This window comes from Plecotus auritus (assembly GCF_963455305.1).
Source record: "Plecotus auritus genome assembly, chromosome: 10".
In the NCBI taxonomy this organism is placed as follows: Eukaryota; Metazoa; Chordata; class Mammalia; order Chiroptera; family Vespertilionidae; genus Plecotus; species Plecotus auritus.
The window spans coordinates 51,718,235-51,730,999 of record NC_137785.1 but is presented as its reverse complement, the minus strand read 5'-3'; positions in this window follow the sequence as shown (position 1 = coordinate 51,730,999).

Here is a 12,765-nt window from a genome sequence, read left to right as displayed (position 1 = left end):
GGGTACATGCCCATGTTTCACGCTCAGTCCCCAGTGGGAGGTGTGCAGGAGGCAGCCGATCAATGATTCTCTCTCATCATTGTTGATTCTCTCTTTCCTTGCCCTTACTCTCTGAAACCAATAAAATATATTTAAAAAAACCCCACAAGCTCCCACCAACTAATACCATTATTTTAGGGGAAGAGGTGGGGAGGGTAGGATTTCAACATTAAAAAAAAAGCAGTATTAAGCCATTTTGCAAATCTTCGCTGGCTCCTGAGAGGAATAGTCCCACATTGCAAGCCATTTTTATAAGCAGGTTTTAAAGGGCTTTTAAGTTCATTATCATACAATTTATTATTTAAGAATAAGGAGCAGGGCTACCTCTACGCCTTGGTTATTTTCCATCTATGTGTTTCAGTGCCATTCCCAGCTCTGAGTATTTAACTCTAATTTCTCACTCAGTGACAAAACTCCAGATTTGTTGGAACAATTTTGGCATTCAAAACGAAACGGGCTCCTTACATTACTGGGAAGCAAGGTACCCAACGGCCCTGATGAATTTCCTACTTCCATATGCACCAGATTTTCACATTCTGAAATATTTCTTATGGGAACACGAGAAAACAGTTATAATTAAACTTAAGTAGGGAAACTATATTTAACTCACTCTCTGGGATATGTTCTGGAGAAGTAGTCTGGGAGGCAAGGCCTCCATTAGCAGGCACCTGGGGGCCCCAGAGTCAGAGAGGTACCTCGCCCATCCCCCATCCGTTAGCGCTTATACCATTAGTAAGGGGAACAAAGACAGGCTTATCCTGGCAAAAGCAAAGAAAAAAGGACCTTCATTTTGTCCATGTCCACATTTGACTGTCAAGCAATACATACATTTCCCAGCCAAGACAGAAGTAGACTTGCATTCATTTACAAGAATGCCATCTTACTCAGGAATTAAAGACAAGAATTTGCTAAAGAATCATCTGCTACTTGTACTTGCTTTGTGGAAGGAGGTAAAATAGTCCTCACATTCTGAGAAAGAAAACAAAAGTTATCAACTGCCCTCCTTTTTTTTTTTTTAATCCAGTAAAAGGAATTTTTATTAGTCAATTACTCACACCAATGATATTATGTTTCTATTCTATTGTGACAAATTACCACCAGTTGAGAAGCATGGTTTATTATATTATAGTTATGGAAGTTAGAAATCCAAAATGATTCTCACTGAACTAAAATCAAGCAGGGATTAAGTTCCTTCTAGTGGCTCTGGAAGAATGTCCATTTTCTTCCCTTTCTCCATCTTCAAAGCCAGAAGTATAGCATCTTCAAATCCTTCTCCAAATCTCACCTCCTCTTCTGCCTCCCTCTTCTAATGAGAAGGGTTGTTGTGATCGCATTGGGTCTACGTGAACAATTCTGTGTCATCTTCCCATTTCAAGGGGAGTTGATTAGCAATCTTAAGTCCAACTGCACCCTTACCTCCATATCATATGACATAACGTATTCATACTCTGGGACACAAACATCTATTGGTGGTGATTATTCAACCTACCATTCCTATCGACCAAACATGACTAGATTTTCGTTTAGTTGTTTAAAACAAGTGTAGACAAAGGTGTGTCTAGCACTGAGCTAGAATGAAAGAGTGATGAAATAGGGAGGGGAATGTGTTTACCTTCAGTGAATTTAAATTAAATTTAAATCCATTTAATCTATTATATCATGTAGTTTCCATAAGTGAGGCTGAATATTACTGGGAAGAAGAGACTTGGGTTTTTGCCTCATTTTCACCGAATGATGCCCTGGCATAAATATATTTTTTGTTACTTCATTCACTTCTATGAAAATGGAGTAAAACATGTTTTGATTGTAATGGTATTTCATGATCCAAAATAAGTTTTGCTTTATCTAAGAATTCTGCAAGGTAGGTAGGGAAAGCAACATCCAAATATAAAACTGTACTTTAGCAGGAGATGGTTTACCTAAAAGGTAGGAAGCCTAACCCTAGGTTAATTGTATTTCTAAAATTTCGATATGTTAACTGTTTAAGAGAACAATGACCATAAAAGTAAATTGAGTCTCTAATGTACAGGCTATTATTTAGAGGAAATGAATGAAATTGCCACATATTTTATTTTGAATAAGGTTTTAAAATAATTGGCTTATGGCTGTATCAACTGTCATGACAAAAAATATGGTAATGAGAATCAAAACAATAAACCAGACAAAGAAAGAGATGAAACCACAAGTGTAATGTTTACTGAAGCCAGGTACAAGCGATTATGTGCTAAGAGTAAGATTATATATTGTGTATATTTTTATTAAATGCAAAAGAAGTCAGGATGGCAGTTTAGAGGGTGCAGAAACAAAACATAAGCACAGGAGGGGGAAATTCTGGGGTGCGGACAATGTTTGTTTCTTGTGTACGTGGATGGTGCCAAGGCAGGTTAGTAAGAAACCAGGAAGATTCCCCGGCCAGTGGAATGAGGAAAAAAACCGAACAAACAGCTGGAATGGCTGAGCAATCAACAGCCAGCTAATAAATTGTGAAGACCCTATCCTCCCTAACTGAAGATGCCTATGAGCAGATGGTTTAAATCACCACAGTCAGGAAGGCAGATAAGAAAAACCAGCAAGACCCAGACTAATCCGTGATGGAGGAAACACTGACCAGAGAAGACCCAAGGCTCATTATACCATCATTACAATGAAAACTGACACCACAAGTAGGAACGCCCCCTCCTTCCCCCTCAGGGGGACAAAGGCCATGACACTTCTGGAATGGACCATATTGGGAACAATACCCCCTCCCAATCAGAAGGTGGAGTCAGAATTTTGCTTCACAAAGTTCATAAACAACCTCCCTTGGAAACACATTAAAATCCTAAGAACTGACTGACCACGTGCGCAGCTCTCTGGTGAACTGTCATGTCCACTCAGATGCATCCTTTTGCCTCACTCACAGCAGTGCCTGCACCCTGGCTGCTTTTTACTACCTGAATTCAACTTGCATTGTTCTCACTGCAACTCATCCATGAAATTTTTCCTGGGTGAGTCAAGAACTGGGAGGTCTCATTACATGTTAAATGTCCTGGACTGTGTCGGGGCAGGGGCCAGCTACTAGCAGGAAGCGGTCCCCTAAAAGTGCCTGCATGAGTGTATTTAGTGGTGGAAATGTATGGTGTTATATAGTTATAAAATGTGTAGTTTTCAGTATGTACATACTTTCATAAAATTTCAAAATATGGGTTTACCTGAAGATAAAAAAAAATCTATACACTGTATAGATTATAAATATTAAACACCACATATATACACTTTAATCATCATAGTTACACCAGTTATGTATCATTCACCAACATTTCCCCCAAGTTATAAAAAATGCATCATGTAATAATGTTAACAGAATTTTATAAGTATTGAGAAATTCCTGTAAATCTGAGAGAGGCTTATGGGAATATCACCTAAAAGTATTTGAAAAAAAAAAATCCAAGAAACTGAAGGGCAGAATTGTGATTATGTTCTTTGAATAAGCTTGGTTAACGCCATTTATTTTTCTTCTTCTATCCTTCCTTTCCCAAATTGCTCTCTTAAGTGGAACTGGGATATCACCAAAGCAAGTTAACTCTACCTCTGTAAATCAATTATGTGTTCATAACAAGCACTGATTTCTGAAAGGGCATGTATGTCTCCAGGATAATCTGTACCACCCTGCTCTTACATGACGTTAGGCCACTGTGCCAACATCGGTCCAGCCGTGGGCAAACTACGGCCCGCGGGCCGGATCTGGCCCATTCGGCTGTTCTATCCGGCCCGCGGAGCTGAAAGAGTAGAGGGTTCCCCTCTGCTCCTTTATTTTGAATTTATATTAGTTCACACAAACACTCCATCCATGCTTTTGTTCCGGCCCTCTGGTCCAGTTTAAGAACCCATTGTGGCCCTCGAGTCAAAAAGTTTGCCCACCCCTGGGTTAGCCACTCAATAGTCTAGCACAGTGGTTGGCAAACTCATTAGTCAACAGAGCCAAATATCAACAGTACAACGATTGAAATTTCTTTTGAGAGCCAAAATTTTTAAACTTAAACTTCTAATGCCACTTCTTCAAAATAGACTTGCCCAGGCCGTGGTATTTTGTGGAAGAGCCACACTCAAGGGGCCAAAGAGCTGCATGTGGCTCGCGAGCCGCAGTTTGCCAACCACTGGTCTAGCATATCACACAGTGGGGGTATGTTAGCATGGGAGATTAAATACCCTCCCTTTTAAAACAATCTAAGTACAGGCAGGCTGAGGTGGTCATCAGTGTAAAAGACATTTTAGTCTATGATGAATGTAGTATAACAAACATATTTCACCAGGGTCCTTTGCCTATTTTGTGGGCTACCCCAGGCAAGTGATTCGTTATAGGACTAGCAGACCAGTGTCAAGGGGGCAGGTAGGCTCTTGTGGAGAGCGACTTTTTTACATGTTGGGTGGTGGGGAAAAATGTAATCGGAAATTTAGAGGATGTTAGTTCTTTTTTGTTGTTGTTGTTAATCCTCACCTGACAATATTTTTCTTCCATTATTATCATCATTATTATTATTATTATTATTATTATTATTATTATTATTATTTTGATAAAGTGAAGGGTGGGGAAGAGATAGAGAAACATCAATGTGTCTCAATTGATTGCCTCCTGACCAGGGTGGGGATTGAGCCTGCAACCAAGTTACATGCCCTTGACCAGAATAGAACTCGGGACCCTTCAGGTTTCTGGCCAATGTTCTATCCACTGAGCCAAACTGGCTAGGGTGAGGATGTTAACTTAGCTAGAATGTGAGAAGACTAGATAACATGATTTTGAGATTCATATACAAAGGTGTGTGCATCAATGAAACCACAGTATCTTCCTGCAATAAAGACTGTGGGGGCAAATAACACATTCTGTGCTGCCTCTGGTATTCAAGATATTACATAATTTTCTGCAATCTTGGCTGTTCCTTTCTCATTAGACTTTGCCTTTCATCAACGAAGAGTGATGAATAACCAGCATATTGTAGATGCCCAACTTTATGTGTTAAAATAATAAGTGCATGAGTGAATGGATCAAACCAAATTGAAGGGAACCTATCTATGTTGGTGACGCTTATGCTGTCTGTTATGGAAATGCCTGGGCTACAGGCACCTGCCTCAAAATCAATGCTTGGGTTCAATGACTTTGAACACTTTGAAAGCAAACAAAACCAATCCATGGCAAAGGGCTCCCAGGAGGACTCTATGGCCTTAAGTAATCATTTGGGAGGTCTGAATCATGCCTGGCGAGAGCTGGGAATCTGAATTATTATACTTTTGTAGTGTATCCACACACATGCGTATTTCAGGGGGGTCGGGGAGATTGACCAACATAGATAACTATTTCCTGGACCGCAAAACCAGAGTCACTATGGTTACTAACTAACTTAAGAGCATCCCATATACTTGTCAAATCACAAATGTCACAATACCCAGGGGATCACCCAAGGACAGTTAGGACAATTCTTATTTTTAAAGCAACCATTTACCTCTATTTACAAAGCATTTGTTGTGATTCACCATGTTCAAAAAGGATAGGTAACAAAAGGTTGAAGGTAACCAGAGTCTTACTTCTTGAGACTCATTGTGCAGTATCTCCTTTATTAGTTTTACTTTTTATTTTTCATATTATTTTTTTAAATAGTCACCCAAAGATATGGTTTTTACTGATTTTAGAGAGAAGGAAAGAGAGAAAGAGAAACATTGATGTATGAGAAAAACATCTATCAGCTGTCTTGTGCCCCCACTAGGGATCAAAACTGCAACCTAGGTATGTGCCCTTCCTGGGAATCAAACCTACAAACTTTCTGTGCACAGGATGACATCCCATATGAGCCACAGTGGCCAGAGCTATGCAGTATCCCCTCTAAAGTATCTAGTGTAGAGTTCAGTCAAAGACATCGTCTACGGAGGACCTACGTTAAGCCAGACATTTTCACAGATATGGGCACTCAAACACAAATATGTTATCATCTTTGTACTGGAAACATTTTCTGTCCACCATCTGCCTGAGCATCACGCGGTGTGGACCACACACTTCTGTCAAACCCGGCTGAGTGGCATTATCCTTCCCAGAAAATATAAAAAATCTCAAGTTGGCCTTGAAAACCAGCCATAATTATTCTCAAATTAAACCTGCCCTCCACCTTTTGGTGGCCTGGCAACGTATTTAGCAAAGGCAGCACAATCCAAGATAACTCTGATTCTTTGGAAACTCTCCAGTGGCTTACCAGAAAGAATACTTCGCTGAAATGGACAGTCCTTGGCAGGCATGGGCTGTGACCACTCTTCAAGTTTTGCTTTTCTGTCTGGTCCTTGGCTGAAAGAGAAGAGGGGAAGAGGCCTTATTCATACAGCCTTCAGACCGAGCCCGGGCAAGGCAGAGCAACTGGGCAGGCTGAAATTCACATCTAGGCTGCCAGGAAAGCCTGAGCAGTGGTGGTGGTTTTGCTTCTGGACCAGAATCTAAAGGACAGAACTTGAAAATAATTAAATGGGCAGGAAGGGTCAGCTGATCCCGAGGAAACAAAGTCAAATCCCTCACTGGGTTGGCTCAACACACACTTCTATAGAGGTGGGTTCGGAGTCCGTTCTGAGGCTAGACCTGAATCACCAGTGAAGTCACTTCGGAGCCCAAGAAGAGAGCGCTGTGATGAATTTGTATATTAATTCTGAAGAGAGTCAGAGGCTAGGTTCACATGTTGGAGCAGCAGAGAAGTTGCTGGCATGGGCTGTGCCAGCAGGCAGAAGTGGGTTTCTGTCCTGTGGCCATTTTCTGACTCTGGGTATTTGAACAGATCAGCTAAACTGTTTCTAGGTTTCTTCATCTACAAAATTAGGATGAGGAGCCTTAGCACCCAGTTATACTATTGTGATGCGTAAGTGAAGACAACTAAATATCTCATACATGAGAGAACTTAAAATGCAAGTATATTTATTCTTATATTATTATCTATCTGCTCTCCTATGTACCTCTAAGTATATATCATTATATTAATAGTAAAAACTAAGATTTGCCGAGTGCATGCTATATTCCAGGCATACAGCTATCTGATTTTTACTCATTTCCTCACTTAATACTCAAATATTTCTACGAGTTCGTTTTCTAATCTACTAGGTAACAAAATCTATTATTTTCTATGACCTTAAGAAAAGAAAAAAAAATTAGGTTCACATACTTAGTGAAATGCTAGGATATTATTTGAATTCAGATAAAGTGACAATAGAGAATGTCATTCTAAGATACTACTACAGCCTTAGCTGACATTTCAGAGACAACCTCATGAAAGGCACTGAGAACCACCTCGCTAACCACGCCGAGAAGATGCCAGAGCTTCAGAAACTAAACGAAATAAGACATACTTGTTGGTTTAGGCTACTGAGTTTGGGAATAATTTAATGCATAGGAATATGTAACATACAATTCCAAACCCAAGTTTTGGCTTTTGATCATCTGTAAAAGAATCCAAGATTAATTTGTTGTCTGCTTTCCAATTTTTCTTTCTCACTTTCTTAATTAATTTTATTCATTTGTTCCTTCCTTTTATGTAGAAAAAACGGTCCTCTATTATGGTCATTGTTTTGCAATATATGTAAATCAAGTCACCATTCTGTGTACCTTAAAGTGATATAGTTCTGCATGTCAATTACCTCTCAATAAAGCAATAAAAAATGGATCTCAAACTCTTCAAAATACCAGAACTTACTTTTGTTTTTCTTGAACTATGTGGAATCTTAAAATAAGATGGAACCTGAATATGCTATTGTAATAAGTTGGTGGTTAGGACAGAGATGGTGTTAACTTGTAAAAAAAAAAAAAAGACCTAATCTTCTATATATATGAAAGGCTAATATGCAAAGTGTCCCCTCAGGAGTTCCAACTGGGAGACTGAGAGTTCAATGACTCACTATGACGTGTGCTGACCACACCAGGGGGCGGCACGGAACGATGGAAGGCCCCAACCAGCAGCCAGAAGGCCCTGAGTGGCCCTGATCGCCAGCCAGGCCTAGGGAGCCTACCAGTGCATGAATTTCGTGTCCCGGGCCTCTAGTTAAGAATAAAACATAAGCTGCTTTCTTGATCTTATATGGTTTCCAGTTCAAGGAAGAGGACACAGCAAAAGATTGACGCTGATTTGTTCAAATCTACTGTAGGAAAATAGGTTATTATAGGAGGCATCTATTATATACAAATTGATAATTCTTGCTAAAAAAAAGTGTTGGTTACATTACACTTTTCTGTTCATCCTGTCTCTGTGTAGAATACGTTACGATCTACAAAGGAGTACTATATTTTGAGTTTAACTTTGCTCTGTATAGTTTTAAGTTGATTTACTGATGTACCATTTTATAGGGACAATGAATAGATACAAAAAAATGTACATTTACATGCATTTCTTCTCACTTTCTGTTTAACCTATAGCTTGTGACTTATTTTACAAGGGAGAACAATGAGATTAATCTGCAGTAAATGAACTCCTTTACAGACCACATATCTCATCTCTATACTCACAACTATTGATACCAATATAGCCTATGGTTTTCTTATGTATTCCCACAAAAAAACTGTCACTGTGCAAACCTTATTTTATATTGCATTTGGGTTTGTATCTTTTTGAATAGCTTAGGTTCCATTCTGAGGCAGAGCTGTGTTAGTTCCCACTGTGTGGCCATGGAAAAGATGCATTACATTTCTGATCATTGGTTTCTCCCAAGAGACTGGCCTGTGAACTATCATCTTCCCCACTTCACAGCTATTGAAAGGAGTGAGATAATATCCTATGAAGTGCTAAGTACTCTGTTTAGTAACTAGAAGCAGAAAATACCTATTAGCTTTCCATTCCTAAGAAATGCAGTGGGAATTATTTGAGCTTAGAACTTCTACCAGGTGACTGAATTTATTTATTTCTTTACTAGAGGCCCAGTGCACAAAATTCATGCACAGGGGTGTGTGTGTCCCTCAGCACAGCCTGCACCCTCTCCAATCTGGGACCCCTCAAGGGATGTCTGACTGCCCCTTAAGGCCTGATCCCAGGGATCAAGCCTAAACGGGCAGTCGGACATCCCTCTCACAATCCAGGACTGCTGGCTCCCAACTGCCTGCCTGCCTTCCTGATTGCCCCTAACCGCTTTTGCCTGACCACCCCCTAACCACTCCAGTGCCAGCATGATTGATGCCTAACTGCTCCCTTGCCAGCCTGATTTCCCCTAACTGCCCTCTCCTGAAGGCCTGGTCACCCCTAACTGCCCTCCCCTGCAGGCCTGGGTCCCCCCCAACTGCCCTTCCCTGCAGGCCCAGTTGCCCCCAACTTCCCTCCTCTGCTGGCCTGGTCACCCTTAACTGCCCACCCCTGCAGGCTTGGTCACCCCCAACTGCCCTCCCTTGCAGGCCTGGTTCCTCCCAACTGCCCTCCCCTGCTGGCCTGGTTCCTCCCAACTGCCCTACTCTGCTGGCCATCTTGTGGCGGCCATCTTGTGTCCACATGGGGGCAGCCATCTTTGACCACATGGGGGCAGCCATCTTGTTGGAATGATGGTCAATTTGCATATTACTCTTTTATTAGATAGGACTTCTTTGAGAGAGAAAGAGAGGAAGGGAGAAGGATACAGAGATAGAAACATCAATGACAGAGAAACATCATCTATCAGTTGCCTCCTGCCCACCTCCCACAGGGTATCCAGTTCACAACCTGGGCATGTGCCCTGACCAAGAATTGAACAGGTGACCTCTTGGTTCCTGGGCCGATGCTCACTCAACCACTGGCCACACTGGCCAGACATGACTGCATTTATTAATTCTTTCATTCATTCCCACTGACTCTTTGTTACCTGTGAAACATTTAATCATCAGTCTCCTCTGTGAGATGAGCTCATGGAGAGCATGGTCTTTTTCTTAATCACCTTTGGATCCAGAGCGTCTTCTATAGTACTCAGTGCCCAAGTGCAATGATAAATGATCCGACAGGTGTTTGGGAAGATTACCATGGGCACTCAAAAATAGAACATATTGATTCTACTTGGTGGCTTGGCTTCAATGGGAGAAAGGGAAGAATATTGGAGAAGTATTCCAAAACATGATGACACTCAAGCTGAATGTAAGGTAGACGGGGTTTGAGGTTCCACAATACAATGATTCTCAAATATGAATTAGTAGCTTTTTGCTCTCAGGGTAATATATATTTTTAGGAATTGACAATATGGCACAGTGGGAAAGGGGCTAAAGGTAATCCCTTAAAATAAATTTATTTCTATGGTCAAGATGTATTTATGTGAAGAACAGTATAATAGAACTGGTAAAATATTTTAATTTAGCCCGGCCTGCGTGGCTCAGTGGTTGAGCACTGACTTCTGAACCAGGTCACGGTTTGATTCCAGATCAGGACACATGCCTGGGTTGTGGGCTCAATCCCCAGTGTGGGGCCTGCAAGAGGTAGCCAATCAATGATTCCTTCTCATCATTGATGTTTCTATCTCTCTCTCCCTCTCCTTCCCTCTCTGAAATCAATAAAAATATATTTAAAAATTTTTAACTTATCTTATACATCTAGAATATCATTAAATATAGATCTGTTAATTAACCTCATTAATACAGAAGAGGCAAATTGAACAGTATGAACATTCACCCTTAAAGAAAATTTCACGTTATTTTTGGGCACCCAATTAAGTTGAAAACCAAAGTACAGGCCTAATTACCACATGACCTATGTCCTATAATTGGAAATATATATTGCAATGACTGTTCAACACATGAGGTGAGACTGCCATTTGAAAATCAAACTAGTAAAGTCATTAACACATGAAAAATATCGCTAACCACAGTGCTTGATGCAATGTTAATGTTAATTCCTGAATGTGAAAATACTCTACAGTCATTCTGGTGAACACCAAATGCTTGGACCTATTTCAAATATTTATTCCCTGTAAGACCCTTGACCAATAGCTACATCTTGAGTCAGTTTTGATGGCAGCAGTATTTAGTGTCAGGGAGATGAAGGTACTTGCTCAAGGCAACTGAGATTGGGATTTGATGTCATATCCACCTGATTTTTCCATAAAGAATGATGATGGTTATAAGAAGACATGCTTTTCTAGTCATGTGCTTTTAATCTCTCTCCTGATTCCCCTCCCCCCTCTTTGCTCTAACACTTTCTGGGTCCTGCTTGTTAAGAAGAGGACAAAGCAAGGAGAAAATAAAAACTCACAGCATAGGTGTTATGTCTCCCTCTTTACTCCATTGATGTTGATGAGAAAAGACAACCAATTATTCCAGAGGCCCTTAGATTGCATGAAACACAAAATCCCGGCTACCCAGCCTGTCAGTCAGCAGGGTTAACCGGGAGTGTCTGGGTTATCTTCATGGTAACGGCCATAAATAAAAGAATTCTTCTCCATCAAAACCTAAGCACACAAGAAAATCTATTTCATTTAATGGTTAAAGTATTTAAAAAGATAAAAAATATAAGGCCAAGAAGAGATGGAGCAATTGGACGGCTAAAACATCATTGGAAAAATAAAAATCTTCAAACCTGTGTAGATTATGAAGTGGTTGGAATATGTACTCATAAGAAGTCATGAAATAGTATAGTTTTTCCCATTAGTGTTATAAATATAATGCAAAAAAATTAGTATTTCTCAAAGTGTAGTTCCAGGACAATCTATTTCAAAAATCACTCAGAGTGCCCTATAAAAAAATACAGATTCTGGTACTGCCACAAAATATCTATTTCAGAAGGTCTAAAATATCTTGTAGGAATATATATTTTTCAAGTTTTTAGGATGATTATTAACTATCCAAAAGTAAAAGGACCACAGCCATAGATAGAAAATCATATCCGGCTTGGTGAGTGTGGTTCAGTGGTTGAGTGTCCACCTATAAACCAGGAGATCATGGTTAAATTCCCAGTCAAGGCTTGATCCCCAGTAGGGGGCGTGCAGGAGGCAATTGATACATAATTCTCTCTCCCTTTCTGAAATCAATAAAAAATATAAAATTTTAAAAAATCGTATCTGGAAGTCAACATTAGAAGGCTCTCTCACAAGGTAGGAACTTAGGCAAATACTCTACTTTATCATCCTTTAATATTGAGTTAAGTCTGAGTTTGAAAGAACATATAATTCTATGGGTTGTGAAAATATATTCCCTTTTGTACTTGCCCATAAAAAATGGACGCCGAGTTGGAATTTGATGGTGCCGCAGGCCACAGCTGGGGTCTGCAGTCGCATGGATGCTCCAGGAAAATGACACACAGAATATTTGATAAAATTTTAATAGCGGGGAGCTGAGATCAGTGCCTTATATGCACACAGAAATGCAGAAGGTAGGGGATCTAAGTGCTTGGCTAAATTCTAAAGGTCAAAACCCACTTCTCCGTTTAAGTGAGTTTAATTCAGAAATTCTCCCTCATCTTTCAGAGAAAGCTTTTAAAAAAAATATATATATACTTTTTAATTGATTTCAGAGGGGAAGAGAAAGGGAGAGATAGAAACATCAATGATGAGAATCATTAATTGCCTACCTCCTACAGTCCCCACACTGGGGATCTAGCCTCCAAATCGGGCATGTGCCCTGACCAGGAACAGAACTTTGACCTCCTGGTTCATAGGTCTACACTCAACCACTGAGCCACACTGGCCAGGCCAGAGGAGCTTTTGTTCTGCATCATCATTTCACTCAGAAATCATCCTTCCTCCTTCAGGATTTGGAAACAGCCAACAGTGCCCCTGTGAACATGCCTCCGA